Below are 17,583 nucleotides of genomic sequence, written 5' to 3'. Positions count from 1 at the left end.
CTCTTTTCTACTCCATCCCCCACCCACCGACCAACCACTGCTAGAGTCTGGAGTCCGCCAGCTGCTCTTGAGATCCTGGGAATACTTCCTCACAAGCAGCAGCTTTTGACATCCCTCTTGGGCCCCTTTTTGGTGCATTAAGTTTTTTTTAATAAATTAAGTGTCCTCAGAGGTCTACCACAGTCTTCTCCCATGCTCCCTACAGCCTCTAGTAAAGTTCAAGACACACTGCTGGCATTTGCCTCTGATGTGTGAATTGATGTCCTACCTTCTTCAGTGCTGAACCTCAGACTTGCTTTACACACTATATCTGACATAAACTAAGAATAAGAGATAAGAGCCTTTGGCCAAGTATATCATTCAGGAGACTGGAGTCAGAAAAAAACAAGCCACTACATCAACAAGGCTGGAGTTTTTTATTATTAAAGGAGTGTGTGCATGCATGTATGTGTGGGTGGTCATATTTATTAAATACTACCCATATGCAAGCCCAGTACATAAATAACTCTGTATTATTAATAATAAAACCTAATACTAATTAATAACTAATACTAGGGTTATATTTTTTATTTTATTATATACATATATATATATATATATATATATTTTTTTTTTTTTTTTGAGACGGAGTCTCAGTCTGTAGCCAGGCTGGAGTGCAGCGGTGCGATCTTGGCTCACCGCAACCACTACCTCCCAGGTTCAAGTGATTCTTCTGCCTCAGCCTCCCGCGTATGTGGGACTTACAGGCGTGTGCCACCATGTCCAGCTAATTTTTTTTGTATTTTTAGTAGACACGGGGTTTCACCATATTGGCCAGGCTGATCTCGATCTCTTGACCTTGTGATCCACCCACCTCAGCCTCCCAAAGTGCTGGGATTACAGGCATGAGCCACTGCACCCTGCCAGTTTATATTTATTAAATACTATCCATATTCAATCCCAGTACATAATCTCTTTTTTATTATTAACAATAACTAATACTAATACTAATTAATAAGTAATACTAGGTTATATTTATTAAATACTGCCCATATGCAAGCCCAGTACATAAACTATCTTTTTCAATCCTCACAGCAACTCCATGAATTAGATTCTATTACTAGCCTCATTTTATAGATGAGGGTATTTATGAGTTTAAGAGTTCAGTTAACTCACCCAAGGTCACCTACTTTGTAAATAGTAGAGCTGGAACTCAAGTTTAGTATCACTGGCAGATGCATAGCTTAGCTCACTGTAATTACTATATCAGAGCAACTCCCTATGGGACTGGAGTGTTATTAGTTTAAATAGTGACTGGAGCTAGACTATTAATAGTGACTAATCTAATAGTGACTATTAAAATGGCTTCTTGCATCCATAGCCAAAAGTTAGCCCAGATAACAGACTTCAACAGCAGCTTTCCTCTGTGTTATTGATAGAAATCTTTTACTGAGTGAGGTGTGTCCTGGGTATAGGCCTTCACACGATGATAATTTTCTTATTAAACACTGTGAAACAACAACAAGAGACAAGTTTTCAAAGTATTCCATCCACTCCTTCATGTATCTTCTCATGTATCAATAATATAGCCAATAATTACTGATTCGAATTTCTTCTGACGAATTTGTAATTTAGCTACGATTTCTCGGAATCTAGCTATGCATTCTAAATTCTAATTTCCAATTAGGTTCCTTGTGGCATCATTGAGCATTGAAAATAATTTTATGACTCATAACAGCTCATGAGAAAAAAATAGGTTCAGTCAATAACATTACCAGGCAGGTCATCCGCAAGCCACAATAATATCATGGAGAATTCAAAGTAAATGGATTTGCTTGCTAGGCAAGATAGCATGTCAAAGCCTTGAAAAAATTAAGGTTCTTGGCTATTAGGCCTACAGGGACCTCAGTTGCAAGGTTCAATGAAGACAAAAGCCAGAATTGGGACTGAGGGCAGGCCCTTGCAATAGTGATTATTTTAATGCATAGTGTCTAAGGGGGGCTTAAGGAGCAAAAAATAGATCCAAGAAAACATTTAACTGATGGTTAATCTGTTGGGACAGTTATGTCAGCAGAAACCCATGAGGCTTTCCAATGGCCTTCCTTAAGCCAATCAAACTTAACGTTTTATATTAAGCATTTCCAAACTATGGTTTTATATTAGGTATATGTAGTGCTTTATAAAAACAAGAACTACTTGATCGTGTAATCCTAGAAAATCCTTCAATCAATACTCTCTCCTAGAGATCTATGGGTTACCTTTACCATATTAAAGTCTTCACAGGATTGCTGCTTGAAAGAAAGCTGTTTAATCTTGTTTAATTTAGCATTTCCTAAATGTACCTGATCGGGAAACCATCTTTTTGTACAATACATTTAATTTACTGAACCACATTTTGAAAAAAAAAAATGGTCCAGTGTAATTAGAGAATCTCATAGCCAATAGGTAGCACGCACAGAACATTATTGAATATTACTTCTTGCAGCGAAGCTATTGAGAATTTTCTGGTGGGCATGAATTTAAAGTAAATGATCTTTAAAATGTTACCAGCAGGCAGATATTCTAGATGTCTGTTCAAGGTCCATAGACTTCAGGCTAGAAGTAGGCTAACAAGCTCATTTGAGAGTTATAGAGCCCCTAGGATATGGACCTCTGTAGGTCAGTCCAACTCTTCATAGAAATGAAATGAGAAAGTCCCTAAGGATAAATCTAAAATATTTACTTAAAGCATTCTGAATGCAAGGTACTCATAGCCAAATAGTAGTTAAAATCATAAAGCTCTATCCTATGGAAAAATTTAACCTAGAAAATTTGTTAGTGGATGGTAACAAATGTCAATAAAAGTCCTAAAAGATATCACTGTAAGTATCCTCAGGACACACAGTCTTGAAAAACATAACTTCCAAAGAAACTTTTGAGATAGTTATTTGCCAAAAATACATCTGTATAACTGAACGGGTTAAATACTGCTTTAATAATATCACCTCCTATTTGGGAAGGCTTACTTTATGTCAAGTATAGAGGCATGCACTTAAGCGAATTAACTATCTTAACCCTCATAGCAACCCCATATTTTCTTCATTTCTAACAAATTATTTTGTTTATTATGCCTGAAACTCAGCTTTTTCTTAATTCCTTTTTTTTTTTTTTTTTTTTTTTTTGAGATAGGGTCTCACCCTGTTGCCCAAGCTGAAGTGCAGTGTTATGATCTCAGTTCATGGCAACTTCTGTCTTCTGAGCTCAAGCAATCCTCTTGTCTCTGTCTCTCGAGTAGCTGGGACTGACTACAGACATGAACCACCACACCCGGCTAATTTTTTTGTATTTTTTTTGAAAAGACAGGGTTTTTCCTTGTTGTCCAGATTAGTCTCAAACTCCTGAGCTCAAGCTATCCACCGACCTAGGCCTTCCTAGTGTTGGGATTACAGGTGTGAGATACTGTGCCTAGTTGCAACCCACATTTTATAGAAGTTATAGCAACCTGAGGCTAAGAGACTTTAAGTAATTTGCTCAAATTCAAAAGGGGAGTAAGTAGTTAGGCCAGAATTAACCACACTATTTAATAGTCCAGTATAGGATTTTTATGTATATGGGTTTTATAAGTTAACAAACTTGTTTGGATGTGGCAACAAAGGACAATACAACAGTAACCTAAATAAGATAGAGATTTTTTGCTCTCTTAGTTCATGTAAGTAGTCTAGGACTAGATCCAGCTCTTTCTATCTCTTAGGGACTGACTGTGTTCCTCACAATTCAAAGTTGGAGTCCTTATGCCCAATATTATGATATTAGTTATAGGAAAGTGATTAGGTCATGAGAGCAGAGCCCTCATGAACGAGATTAGTGCCCCTATAAAAGTGACCCCAGAGAACTATTGGGCCCTCTTTCTTCCATGTGAGGATATAAGTGAAATCAGCAGTCTGCAGGCAGGAAGAGAGTCCTCACCAATACCCAACCATGCTGGCATCCTGATTCTAGGCTTCCAGCCTCCAGAACGGTGAGAGATACATTTCTGTCATTTAAGCCACCCAGTCTATAGTACTTTGTTTCAGCAGCCCAACAACATAGCCACCCAGCCAGCCTCTCCGCCAGCCTAACATCCATTTTTTCAGCCAGCCTCTGGATCTGCCAGCCATCCAGGCGGACTCTCAGCCAGTCAGCTATCCTCTCGGCCTGCCTCCAAGCCAGCCTTTCGGCCTATCTGCCAGAAAACCTCTAAACCAGCCGACTTGCCAGCCAACCACCAAGCCTATCAATGGCCAAATATGTCTACTCCAGTTCTTACCATTACATCCACTTTTCAGTTGGTGGGAAGCAAAGAAGAAAGGACACAGTATACACTTTTATAGGCCAGAGCTAGAAGTTGTTCATTACATTTACTCATATGCTATAGACTAGACCTTAATCAAATGGCTACATCCAACTTCAAAGGAGGCAAAAAAATGAAATCCTTATCTGGGCTTCATGTGCTCTGTTAAATTCCAGGGTTCTATTACTAACAGAATAAAAGGAGGGTAGCTATTTGGGGATATATTTTTTTATATATACAGAGTCCTAACTAACAGTTTTTGTCATAGAATCATCCACTTCTAGGCTAAACATGAATGTTCTATCAAATATTTTGATTTAGCTTTAAAGTATTTAATACTAGGCAGTCCTTACTGCTATAAATTGATGGCATGAAGCTTGGGTCAATACAGGATTGTTTTTTGACGAGAATAGGAGAGTGTTGATTTTTCTGTGATCATGATGGAAAGTGCCTCCAACTTTCTCAAAAGTAATATAAAGTCATTGGAAACTAGTTTGTCTTCCATCTAGAGATAACAAATACCCCCTATATAGCTGTGGTGCTATTGAGATGTAGATTGTGGTTACTGGTGCCTGTGGGGAACCAGGGGGAGGGAGAGCATCAGGATAAATAGCTAATGCATGGGGGACTTAATACCTAGGTGATGCTTTGATAGGTGCAGCAAACCACCATGGCCCATGTTTACCTATGTACCAAACCTGCACATCCTGCACATGTATCCCGGAACTCAAAATTAACTTAAATTAAATTTTAAAAATGGTTGCATTGGAAAGAGAAAAAATAAAATGCATAAAACAAAAACATAATAATTAAAAATGTGGATTGTGTTAAAGCCTAAAAGATCTACACTGAGCCCATGCAGATGAGTCCATGAATAATACATGTCTGCAAGGGTCAAGGAGTAGTCATGATCACTACTGACAATCAATGGATTAATGGATTAAATGAATCATAAGTAAGAAAACAATATAAATAATACATTATTCACTAATTAACTTAAAACAATCACATTGTAGGCAATAAAGAATAGTTATTCTAACTAAACATATGAATGCACATGTGAAAACCATCGAACTATCTATGAGATTATAAGATTAACTTGGACTACATGTGAGAGAAAAATCAACATAACAGCAGCCCATTCCAAAGTCCATGAAGACAGAATACATCAAAAACATTCTAGACATTTCTATGAAAAGTCATTTTCTTTTGAAGATATATGTACAAAAATAACTACAGGACCACAAAAAAAAATTATTGCAAATATTGTAACACTAAAAACAAATGGCTCAATGTTGAAGACTGTTTTCCCACATTTTGCTTACTTTAACTAATAAACAGTAACTTATAGGGAATTTACCACTTTAGAAAAATTAGTCAATTAAAAAGAGCCCCTTAATATGGCTTCCACTTATATAGAGTTCTAATTTCATTTTCTGTATTTTCATATATCTTTTATTTTTTTACCTTGTCAAATATTTTTCCATGCATTCACTTTGAGAAGAGCACTGTAAATAACTACATCTCTCTTGTTTAGTAAATAGAGAGCTTTTAAATCCCTTCGTACGTAATTTTCATTTACTTCTTATATTAGTAACTTTATTTACTTACTAATGCTTATTAATACAAAGTACAATGTCTTAGAATCTCCGAAAGTCAGTGTTTCTTAATTTTCTCGTTTCGTAAAATCCAGAAGTTCTGATTTATGATATTTTTAACTGATGAACGTTCTCCTGAATTCCGGAGCCTTCAAGAAGCACCGAATGTAACTAACAACTTCACTGGACCCACCAATACAATTTCAAAAAAGTGTAGGTTTATATTTCTTAGGATATCATGTAAACACAGTGATACTCTTCAACAAATAAATAGAAAATTTATACTTTTCTAAATGTTATAAAAACTTGGATTTTTAGACAGAATTTTAATACAGAAATTTTTATACAGAATCCTAAGCGTTATGGGTTACGTGGGCATATTTTATATTTGTAGTAATGGTCTCAGCTTGAAACTTAGATATTTTCATTTTTGGACATAGATAAATCTGAGCACATCTGGAGAATCAATTCTAGTGGTTTTGAAAGTATTTTTATATTGGAAGACTCCTTTGTTCAGCCAGGCCCAGTGTCTTATACCTGTAATCCCAGCACTTTGGGAGGCCAAGGCAGGTGGATCATCTGAGGTCAGGAGTTCAAGACCAGCCTGGCCAACATGCTGAAACCCTGTCTCTTCTAAAAAAAAAAATACAAAAATTAGCCAGGAGTGGTAGCAGGCACCTGTAATTCCAGCTATTTGGGAGGCTGATGTGGGAGAATCGCTTGAACCCAAGAGGCGGAACTTGCAGTGAGCTGAGATCACGCCATTGCACTCCAACTGAGTGATGGAGTAAGACTCTGTCTCAAAAAAAAAAAAAAAAAAAAAAAAAGGAAAAGGAGAAAGAAGACTTCTTTGTTCAAACAAAATCTTCAGAGGAAATGAAAATAAAATAGATGAAACGGATACAGATCTGGCTGAAGCAGCGCAAGGGTGGGGTGGGATCTCTTAAATTACATAATAATACTGAATAACTTAATTGGGCATCTTGAAGATACATTTTACAGGCAATTTTAGACACAGTAGACATTATTTAATATTAGCAGCTTGACTGATAATCCCTGTTTCTATCCTCTGCTTTCTAGGATGCAAAAATCACAAGTCTCAACCAGGTACATTTGTAGGTGCTCATGCTCTTTTAATTTTTTAACAAAATTTTGGCTCTACATTGTGAAACAGTAGGATGAATTATTACACTGAGAAACTACAAATGAGGTACTTCACATTACAAGTGAGTTATTTTAATTTCGATAACTTCTGGTCAAATTTCGTTCACGCATTTGGTGTTTGAAACAAATGAATTCTGCTTGCTTTAATCCAAAATAGAGGATGTTGGTCTCTGGGTCCAAACTGCATAGATCTCAGTCCCTGGGCTAGGCCTAAATTGCCTATTCCTTCAACAGATGTTTATTGCACTGGTGCTATATCAGTTAAGGTTCAGGCAGAGGAGGAAAGTCCCTGTGTGTTCTAGGAAAAAGGACTCATTATAGGAATTAGACTTTATACAATGGTAGAAGGAACTAGAAGGTGTGGGAGGAGGAGTTAAAGGATCAGAAAAGAAATTAGCAAGGAGCTAATCTGAGAAGCTGAGTATATTCAGTTGCTAAATTTGAACCACAAAGGGGAACCCATAGGAAGTGCTCCCTGCACAGACCAACTCCACAAGTCTAGGGGTCCACAGCCAAATATCTGGAAGTATGTCTTGAGGCCAGCATTGATCTTTAGGGCCAGTAGGCTGGAGGAAGACCTAGCAGAGCAGAGAATGAAGGCACACTGGAACTTACTGAGCACCACTAATCTATCCATTACCTCCTCAGACTGCAAAACAGCTTTCACAGACTATTGTCTGCTGCATCACTTCCAATTTTCAAATCTTTTGCAAGCTTTTCTGTTTGCTAACTCTATATTGGTAAGGGACTATATAGGTGAGGGGATTCTGGGAAATGTAGTTCTTAGTTTTACCAAGATAATGTAATAGTGTTTCATAGCCTGTTCGTGTAAGAAAATGAACTAAGTAATCTGTAAAATGGGAATCATAACAGGGTATTTGAGAAGATGAAATGACATAATGCATGAAAAGCTTTTAACACTGTCACCTAGTGAATATTCAAAAAATTATTTTAATTATTATATATTCAACAAACAGACAAAAGGGGGAAGTAATATGATTAACTTGCTCAAGGTGCATTAGAGCAATAATATGTATATTACTGTGGCTGCCATGAGAATGTGCATCTGGGACCCCTGACTGCTGAGAGTGTAACTAACCAATGGCTCTAGCTGCTAAGCTCTGAAACTCACTGCCTCAGTTGCTTTAGGACCACGGTTACTTCTTGGCTCTCAGCCAATGTCTGGGTGTGGCAGTGACCAAGGCAGGTTTGTTGCTGGGAAACCCAGAAGTCCTTTGAGAGTAGAGATTTTTGGCTTGAGGCCTCCCAGATGGCTATGTTGATCTTTGCTTAAAACTGCAGGGCCCATCTAAAATGATTCCACCCAAATTAATTCCTTCCTAGCTTCCTTCCTTCTTTCCTTTATTCCTTCCTTTCCTCTTTTTATTCTTCAACCAAGGTCAGACCAAGCCTTTCCCAGCTCCCTCCCCTTTTCTCTCCCTTGCCATTCCCGTAATACATTTCTTACACGTTTAATCTGGTACTGCTATTTCCTTCTTGGATGACATGGATAAACACAATTGCAAAAGAAAAAATGTTAGCATACTAAGAAAATAAGGTCTAGCACCAAAGAGGGAAAAAAAGGAAAGTTAATAAACAAATAATTAATTTAGAAAAATTGACATCTGTAATTTGATTAGACCAACAAAACTGCTTGGGTGCTAATTCTAGACCTTTTTTTCGCTACATAGAGTTTCAAAATAAGAGTTTCTTTATATAGAGTTTACACTCATAGTTCACATACCCTGCCTTCCCTAACAGAAGCCAGGCTATGTTTGGAAAGTTCTGTACTTAGAATGGTAAAATCCAGTTGTCCTGAGACCACACAGATGAACATCCATGGAAATTTTCCTGTTCCATGCCTATGTTCTCACTCACTTCCACTAGTCTTTTGTCTAGAGTGAAGTTATCTATGAAAGAGTATCCAAGAAAATATTGCAACCTTTTCCAAATTCCAGGAAATCCGAGTAGGTGAAGATACGCTTCACCTCACTGTATATAAGGCAACATTGATTGGATTGACACTTATTCTGGCCCAAAGCATGGTTGATCTAATATATGAATAAGGATATATATAATATATAAAGGATAAGCTAATCTTCATTTCTTCCATTGCTTTATCTCCTATTTCAGCTTCCATTGAGATGATCAAGAATATGCTAAGTTAGTACCCTATTGCCTAAAGGAAAATTATTTCCCAGGAGGACAGTTTAATGTTCAAATGCTTTCACTGGATTCAATATAAGAACCAGGAAGACATTTTGATACTTTTTCAAAGCCTCCTTTGGAGACCTTGTTCATTATATTAATATCCTTTACATAAAGATCTAGATGCTAAAATCATCTGTAATTCAGTACCTGATGGCTAGGGTGATCATTCCTTAAAATTGCAGGGCCCATCTAAAATGCTTCCATTCAAATTTCTTTCCTTTCTTCCTTCCTTCCTTCCTTCCTACCTTCCTTCCTTCCTACCTTCCTTCCTACCTTCCTTCCTTCCTTGTTTCCTTCTTTCCTTCGTTCCTTGTTTCCTTCCTTCCTTCCCTTTCCTTCATTTCTTTCTTCCCTCTTTTTCTTCTTCAACCGAGGTCAAACCAAGTCTTTCCCAGCTACCTCCCCTTTTCTCTCCCTGGCAGAAATGTTTTATACCTCTTTTCATCTAAAAATGGGACTAAAAGACTTTGTTCTGCCATTGCCTTGGTGGCCAGCAAACTCAGTGTGAAGTTCAATGCTTAAGAATGATGTTTCCTCTTTCCTAGTAATACTTTCTCTCTTTTCCCTGTAAATTTTTTTTATTTTTAAAACTTTATTAGTAGTACTCATATTGTTTGTGAGTTTATTTTAGGTAAGCTTAAATAGTTGGATTTTTTAGAGGGGATGGAAATAAGTAGGCTATAAAATTTTAAATAAATTATATATGTACATATATATCAATGTTTACTGTGCCCAAACCATGATTACAAATCACTGAAGATGTTTTAGAAATAAACAGACCAGGTGCCGTGGCTTAAGAATGTAATCTCAGAGTTTTAAGAGGCTGAGGTGGGTAGATCACTTGAGCCTAGGAATTTGAGGCAGCAGTGAATTATGATTGTGTCACTGCACTCCAGCCTGGGCAACAAAGCAAGATCCTCATCTCTAAAGAACAAAAGAAAAAAGAATACTGAAGGGAGTTGTGAAAAATTTAATAGTTTCAATTCAAGCAAGCATGTGAATTTGCATCTCATAGCTTTTTATTTAAAGGAATGAATCTTTTTGTTTAACTTTATCAGGTAATAGCACTGGAACACGAAGCTGATTGGTTACAGATCTGGGTCTGTAGTATCACGAGAGCCAGCTAACTCTTCCCTCGGTGTCTCCATTCATAAAATATGAGGGTTGGACTCGGAAGACCTAAGGGATCATTTCCAGCTCTGGAATTGTATGATTTCTTCTAAGTTTACTCTTACTCTATTTCAACATTTAAACATCTAATTACCATAGGAGAACACATTCAAGAATGACAATAAGAGGTGACTATGCAAGAGGAAGTTTCTTAACTCTTTTCTCTTTACAAAGGCATGCTGAGGAGGTGGACTGTAATGAAGCATTTCCTTTCAAATTAGATTTGAATGTTACATCAGATAATGAAGCTTTTGAAGTTCTAAGAACTCAAAATTCCATTCAGTGGTCTGATGTCATGAAAATGGATCCTTGACCAGTCAAAAGAGCTAATTCATTTTGGGAAAAAAAAAAAATGAAACAAAAGCATCTACGATTTCTTAGTCATTATAGTAGCTCTGTGAAACTATTATATAACCAGCTTAAAAACATACTGTTTTGGTATATACTGTGCAAAAAAAAGATTCTAAGCTTGACAACAACAGAATAGACTCAGTAACTATTTAGCAATACAACAATTTGCTTTGTTTCAAGCATAACTGTTACCAATTACTTTATTCTAGCAGTCATGATAGAGCAATACTATCTGAAGGACCTTGGCATTAACTTTGTTGTGAAATATCAGATAGTCCTTGCATGCTGCAACAGGTTGAGTATTTATTTACCTGTAGCATTAATTTGATATCCAAACAAAATTATATGATATGGGCAGATTACATAGCAATAGAAATGTGTTTATTTAAGTCCAGCTAACATAGTTAGCTAGCTAGCCGTGTCATGTAGGCTAACCTACACAAACAGGATATAAGATACATACTTTAATTTCAGCTGCCTGAGAAATGAAACTTTTCTTCTCAGTGCCTAAAAGAGTAGGCACACAAAAGTGAAAGCACATAATAGATGCTTAGTGAACATTCATTAAATAAACAAGCTTTTATGTTATCTTGATCAGCTTAGTGTCGAAAGTGGGAATTATTAGCATTCACCAAAATGGATGAATTTTATTTCTCAATAACACATGGAATTTATGATAGAATGTGTGTGTAACTCTGTATGTATACTTAGATGCCACTGATATTAGTTTTATTTCTGATGTTTTGTTTAGCCGTTTACGGTGGTTGCTGTTTTCTTCAAAAGTGTTGAAATAGAATTGTCTACTTGTGAGAAGTCCTTTGAGCCTGACCTTATGAAGTGCTATAAGCTATATTTTACCTTAATATTGAGGCTGTCCAAAAGATGTATCTTTCAAAACTTCAAAGGAAACTGTATCTTGTGTAGTTAATGCAATCAGCTACAGCATAAAACACTTTTCTGAAGACTTGTAAAGGATCCAAACTTCAAATCCCAAGATTTGGCTGAAAGGGGCTAGAAGTAATTATCTGATAATATATACTTCCATTGTTTTCTCCTTTTTGTATCCAAAAAAATCATTTGAGAGTAAACATAGGGGAAAACTTGCTTTAGCAAGTAATATACAGCAGAGGTAAAAATCCCAGGAACATCTAGAGAAAGAGCAGGCAGGAGTAAAATTGTTTCTTTTATGTCTTACACATTGTAGGCCAGAAAAAAAAAGAAAAAAAAAAACCTTGCATTTTCATTCAAATTCACATCCACAAAGTCTTCTCTGAGTCAACCAAATTAAACTAAATCCACCAGCATGAGAAATTCAAGGACTGAGCAAAAGAATGTCTCATCATTAATAATAAGTTGGTACATAACCCAGAAGATCCTTCTTTCTTTCTTTTAAGTTCAAGATATGGCTGCTTCCCAGTTCTTGTCCCCATGGAAACAGGATGTGCTCGGTGTAACCAGCTGACGGAGACAAACAGCTTCTAGGCTGTGGCTACATCTCTGGGGCTGGTTTCACTGTGAAGTTCTCCTGACTGCTGCACTATTAGTTCAGCTGTGATTCCCCCGTTCTTTCCACAAATCGAGGTCTATGCAACAGTTTGAAGTTGCATTTGAGGACATCTCGAGTTTTTAATATTTGACATCTATTTGTTGTATTTCCATTGCTTTCTTGTCTATTTCATGCATTCTTTAAACAACTTGTTTAATACATTGCTCATTTCTTCTTTTGAATGTACATTTTTAGTTTTCTTTGATCTTTATCAAATGCAAGTTTAGTCACTCCAGCTAGATTTTTAAGATCCACAGAGAGAAAAACTATTTAAGCCACTTACAAGGTTAGAACAGTGCTTAGTATACAATAAACACTATAGATTGCCTGATGGACAAATGACTCACTTTAGGGCTTTTATTCTCTGTAATATGTAGTTATACGAGAATAACTGCTCATTTTTAGCCAGCAGAGATTTGGTAATACATTTGGTTTCCCTGTAGTGGATTACTGTTGATGATCTTGACTTGCTGTTTGTACTATTCATGGCTCACAGGTGATGTTGATTAAAGTCATCCCTAGATGGGCTGTGACATCAATTACTGACCCAAATCTCACAGCTAAACTGCAGGTTGGGCGTCACCACTATCATTTGGAAACAGTTAACGTTGTATGGAGGCTGATGCTCTACACACATAGCTACATGGCGATGTGCAAACTTTCTCAAGAATTCACTTGTCTATTCCAGTTTGCTTCTTTGTTTGTGTATCTCAGAAAAGGGCATTGCCACAGCTGCTGGATTACGTAATGGCTCAAAAAAACAGTCTTCAAGGTCATTCAAACACATGACTATCTCTCTGGACCAGAACAAGAATTCCAACTTTCATTAAAAAGTCATCATAACAACCTAATTTACTCATAAATAGTCCTCGTGTGAATTACCTCTTCTCAAAAAGCATACTGAAGATATTTTCTTGCTTTTTTTTTGGTTATTGTTGTTGTTTAATTTATGGCATGTCTCATGCTATCTTTGAATGTTGAGATTATTCTCCAGGTATTAAGTTTAGATCTTATTGCTGAAATGAGACCAAGTGACATACAGTAAAATATTTGAAAGTCTGTTTTTTTAAAAAAAAAAAATCTAGAGTTTTTAAATAAAATTATTTTGAATATGTTGACAATGCATATCTTAAAATCTTACATCTTATTTCATAAAATATAATCCGAGGGCTCCTTGTACTTCCAGATATTCAATTAGTAATCATCAGTGTTTTAGAAATTACTCCTTTTTACTATTCTAAGGTATCTTTAACATTTTGAAAATTTAATGAATGAAATTGTGGTTTTTAAAAGAGCCCAAACAGAGACAACAGTTTCTTCCATGAGTGAATATATTATTAGTCTTGTACTTTTGAAATAAGAGAAGTCCTCTAGTACTGAACGTTCTGGCATATATTTCCTAGTACCATTGGTCCTTCTTAGAACATAATTGAGACACTGAGGAATTAACTCCTTCAAGACACAAGGAAGCCACTTCCCATCAGAGGTTCTGACTTTATTGTACTATCCTGTATAATCACATGAATTCATATGGCACCATTACTGAAGTATAATGAGATCGTTAACTCCTAAGCACTCAGTTTATTTTAGACTTTCAAAAATGCAGATTGACTTAAGATTAAGAAGCGATTGCAACCACGTATTTGCAGCAAAAGCAGTTATGAGACGAGAGATGGGGAAAACAAATTGTACTATACTATTTAAGCTCAAATTTCCTTACTCTCACCCCCACCTGGACAAAATGGCTCTTATAACATCCACTATCTATTAAAGCTTTTGCTTTTAAAACAAAATTAATATTCCTAAGAAATGCAAATATAAAAGACGATAAGTCTTTTTTTTTTTTTTTTCCATTTCAAGTATGGATCTGATTTTAAGACCTTATTTTCAAATGGCTCCTTCAGTGCTTTTGTAGGTAGGAGCCAAGAATTAAGAACAACCCTCATCTTGTGTGTTAGATAATACCACAGAGAGTTTCTCTATCCTCAGCTTTAACTCCTGTCTACTGACTAGACCTATTTAAATTGCCTAACCTGTTTAATGAGCTCCAAAAATAAATGTATATTATAGAGAAAACCAAAGGACACCCACTATTTACAGAGAAATGACACGGAAAGGGCATTTCTTCAATATGTGACCTAAATAACCCAAATCAGATTTAATTCAATATGGGAATCTGGGATTACATCAGAGCTGTTATCTGGGTCTGCCAGTAACTGCAATAACATCTTTAAACAGTAGCACAATCTTGGATAGCCTCTGTCCTAACAAAAATGACTTCTCCACTAGGATAGAAATTAATTCACCCTTGCTCTCATTTTTATCACAAGGAGTTAAAATAAATTTTAAAAAATCAAATGCATCTTCCTTGGACTGTTACCGCTAATTCTGAATTGAGAAATGGAACAGTTAGTAGTTATGTATTTCTGACAGTGCTGAAAACAACGTGCTCCTAATGATATCATTTCACATACAAACCTAACACATAGGCTGAGAGGCACCTGGAAAGGCATCCCATAGAAGCTTCAGATTTTATTATTACAGATTCACTCTTTAAAAATTCAAATAGGGCCTGGCATGGTGGCTCTCGGCATTTTGGGATGCCGAGGTGGGTGGATAATTTGAGTCCAGGAGTTTCAGACCGGCCTGGCCAACATGGCAAAACCCCCTTTCTACTAAAATTACAAAATTAGCCATGTGTGGTGGTGCATGCCTGTAGTCCCAGCTACTCTGGTGGCTGAGGCACGAGAATCGCTTGAACCCCATTAGTAGGGGTTGCAGTGAGCCAAGATTGTGCCACTGCGCTGCAACCTGGGCGACACAGCAAGACTCTGTTCAAAAATAATAATAATAATAATAATCAAATAATGCTGACAAGGAGACTCGACACCTGCCAAGACTCTAATGAAAGTGGGTTTATTTTGGTGGTTTTTGACAGATGACGCAAGGCAGCAAGAGATAAAGAGTAACTTGGAAGGTACATTGAAAGGGGTAGGTGGATGGGAAACATGGCCAGAAAGGAGATGCCAGTGATGATTTCATAATGAACGTGCTAGCCTAGGTCCAGCCATGGCTGTTCCTCCCACTCAATGCCACTCACTGAGGTTCTAGAATGTCCCTGAACCTGGTGATAAGAACAATGATGAGGGGAAGTAAAGTAAAAAAGAAGATTGATAATATTTTCTCTTCTGATACTGGACATGGTTAATACCCATATATATATGTGAGAAACAAAGACTCTTGAAGGCTCATTGTGTACAATGTCATCCTTCTAGTAATGATGAACACTATGGGCTCCTGAGGTATTCTCAGCTCATGCACATTTAGCTGGAAGAGCTCAAATATTTCTAAAAAGCAACAAATCAGGCATTCTTTTGCATCATTTCCCTGCTTCAAGATAGATTTTTCTTGATTTTGAGTGTTGAGTTTATGCTGAAGAATTTGATTCTTGCAAATTTATTTTTACAGTGCAAGGGATATTTTTGCGGACAATTCAACATTCAAAGGGATGAGTGTACGACGTCTCTAAGAGATGTCATGGAGTGCAGGTAGAAAGGACTTTTTAAGGAGGTAAGATCTAAAATAGGACAGTCACATTTAATTGATGAATTTTGTTATGATTGTCCGGAAGTAAAACAGAGAACCTGGAAGTGATTTGGGAGGAATATGTTAGTGTCAGAACATATGAGACCTTTTCTTTGTCTCCTTTTTTAAAAACTCCTTTTCATTCGTGTGTTTCTTCTTTGTCTTTTTCAGAACTACTTCTCAAATCACTAGTCACATCCTGGTAGAAGTCTGGCAATGAAGATGGCACAGAAACACATTCTAAATACTATGATACCATAAAGTATATTGTAGCAATGCATCTGGCACACCCTCATTTTAACATCTGTCTCAGAAGATTTTGACAGAAGATAAAACTGTCTAGTTTTTATTTCACTGGTTTCATGAAAATTTATTTCACTGGTTTCATGTCACAGGCCCATGACTGTATAAAGAGTCATAATCTTTACAAACACAACAATGACTCACGGAGACATGTTGCAAAGCTGTAATCCAAAACACTGATGTTAATTTCAGAGGCCATTAATGACGTTAAGAAGGAGCTTTTGTTAACCAAATAATTGAATACTCATAATTACTTTTCAGTTGTAGTTCAGTTCTTCACACCAAACCATTTTCTTTACATAGTGAATGCAGAACTTGCCAATAAGAACTTTCAATACTAAACTTTTATGTAAAACAAAACATCTCAAAATCAATAACTACCTTAATGGAATAGTAAAGAATTTACTTAAACACAAAGGAATGAAAATATCTCTGCAAATATGTCTACTGACTTTTCAATTTTGGTGACTTCTTTCGAATTAATTCCTTTACCTCTGTTCCTCATCCACATAAAAATGACAAAAATGAAAGATAATTTTCTAGCCTATAATTAAATTTCTCCGTTGTTGGCATATAATATGTTTTTAATACATTTTTCAGTTGTCATAATTCATATGAGAATTATTAAAAGAGATTTAGTTGCCTTTGAGGACTGTATTTGGAACCTACTTCTTAAAAATTGTGTAAAAATAATTGTGGCTTTTAAGAGACAATTGGAAATTTGAACCTGATCACATATTTTGTGATATTAAGGAATTTTATTAATTAATTTCTAGGTGGGAGAATGACATGATTTTCTTAAAAGAATGTGTGAATTTTTTATTACATTTCAACATTGTCTTAATCATCAAACATTTGTTGACCTTCTGCTGTATCTAGAGCTCTGTGATCCAGATGAAGTATTTGATATTAAGCCATTACCAGGTGGTAGTTACTCTACCTCTGTTTGAAATTCATGCCCAGTTCATTTGATTGCTTTAAATTTGAGTTCATTCTTGAGCATGTGCCACCAAATTCCAAGCATTTTCAAACGGTGAATTACTTCTTACAAACTCAGTGGAGTGTATGTTTGCTGATCTGATGTAACCCACTTGAAGTGATGCGTTGTGTCAACCTTAATATCACCATCGAAGGATCCCTAGGGAAGGCAGCATTTGGCTTATTTCATTGTTAACATCCGAATTTAGATTATATCAAAGTAACATAACACACATAGTTTTAAAAAAATCATATAGTATGAACAACAACTTGAAAGAAAAGCAACAGATCATTGCAGCTTGCCCTTCTGCCTCCCCAAGTACCTGAGCGTCTGTCATTGTCCTCCAGCATAATGCCATCAGCAGCACACCTGTAATTGAATAAGCAGG

At 36.3% G+C, this 17,583-nt stretch overlaps 1 long non-coding RNA gene across 1 annotated transcript in view; it reads left to right on the top strand.

Annotated features, from left to right (window-relative positions):
- Nucleotides 1-17,063, top strand: part of LOC119627714 (uncharacterized) — a 29,918-nt gene extending 12,855 nt beyond the window's left edge. Inside the window, exons 4-5 of the long non-coding RNA XR_005243944.2 lie at nucleotides 15,797-15,898; nucleotides 16,085-17,063. This is a non-coding gene — a long non-coding RNA (uncharacterized lncRNA). The remainder of the gene's footprint in view (nucleotides 1-15,796; nucleotides 15,899-16,084) is intronic.
- Nucleotides 17,064-17,583: the final 520 nt, after the last annotated feature.

The sequence above is a fragment of the Chlorocebus sabaeus genome, chromosome 27 (genome assembly GCF_047675955.1).
Source record: "Chlorocebus sabaeus isolate Y175 chromosome 27, mChlSab1.0.hap1, whole genome shotgun sequence".
Taxonomy (NCBI): Eukaryota; Metazoa; Chordata; class Mammalia; order Primates; family Cercopithecidae; genus Chlorocebus; species Chlorocebus sabaeus.
This window is presented reverse-complemented; position numbering and strand designations above follow the sequence as displayed.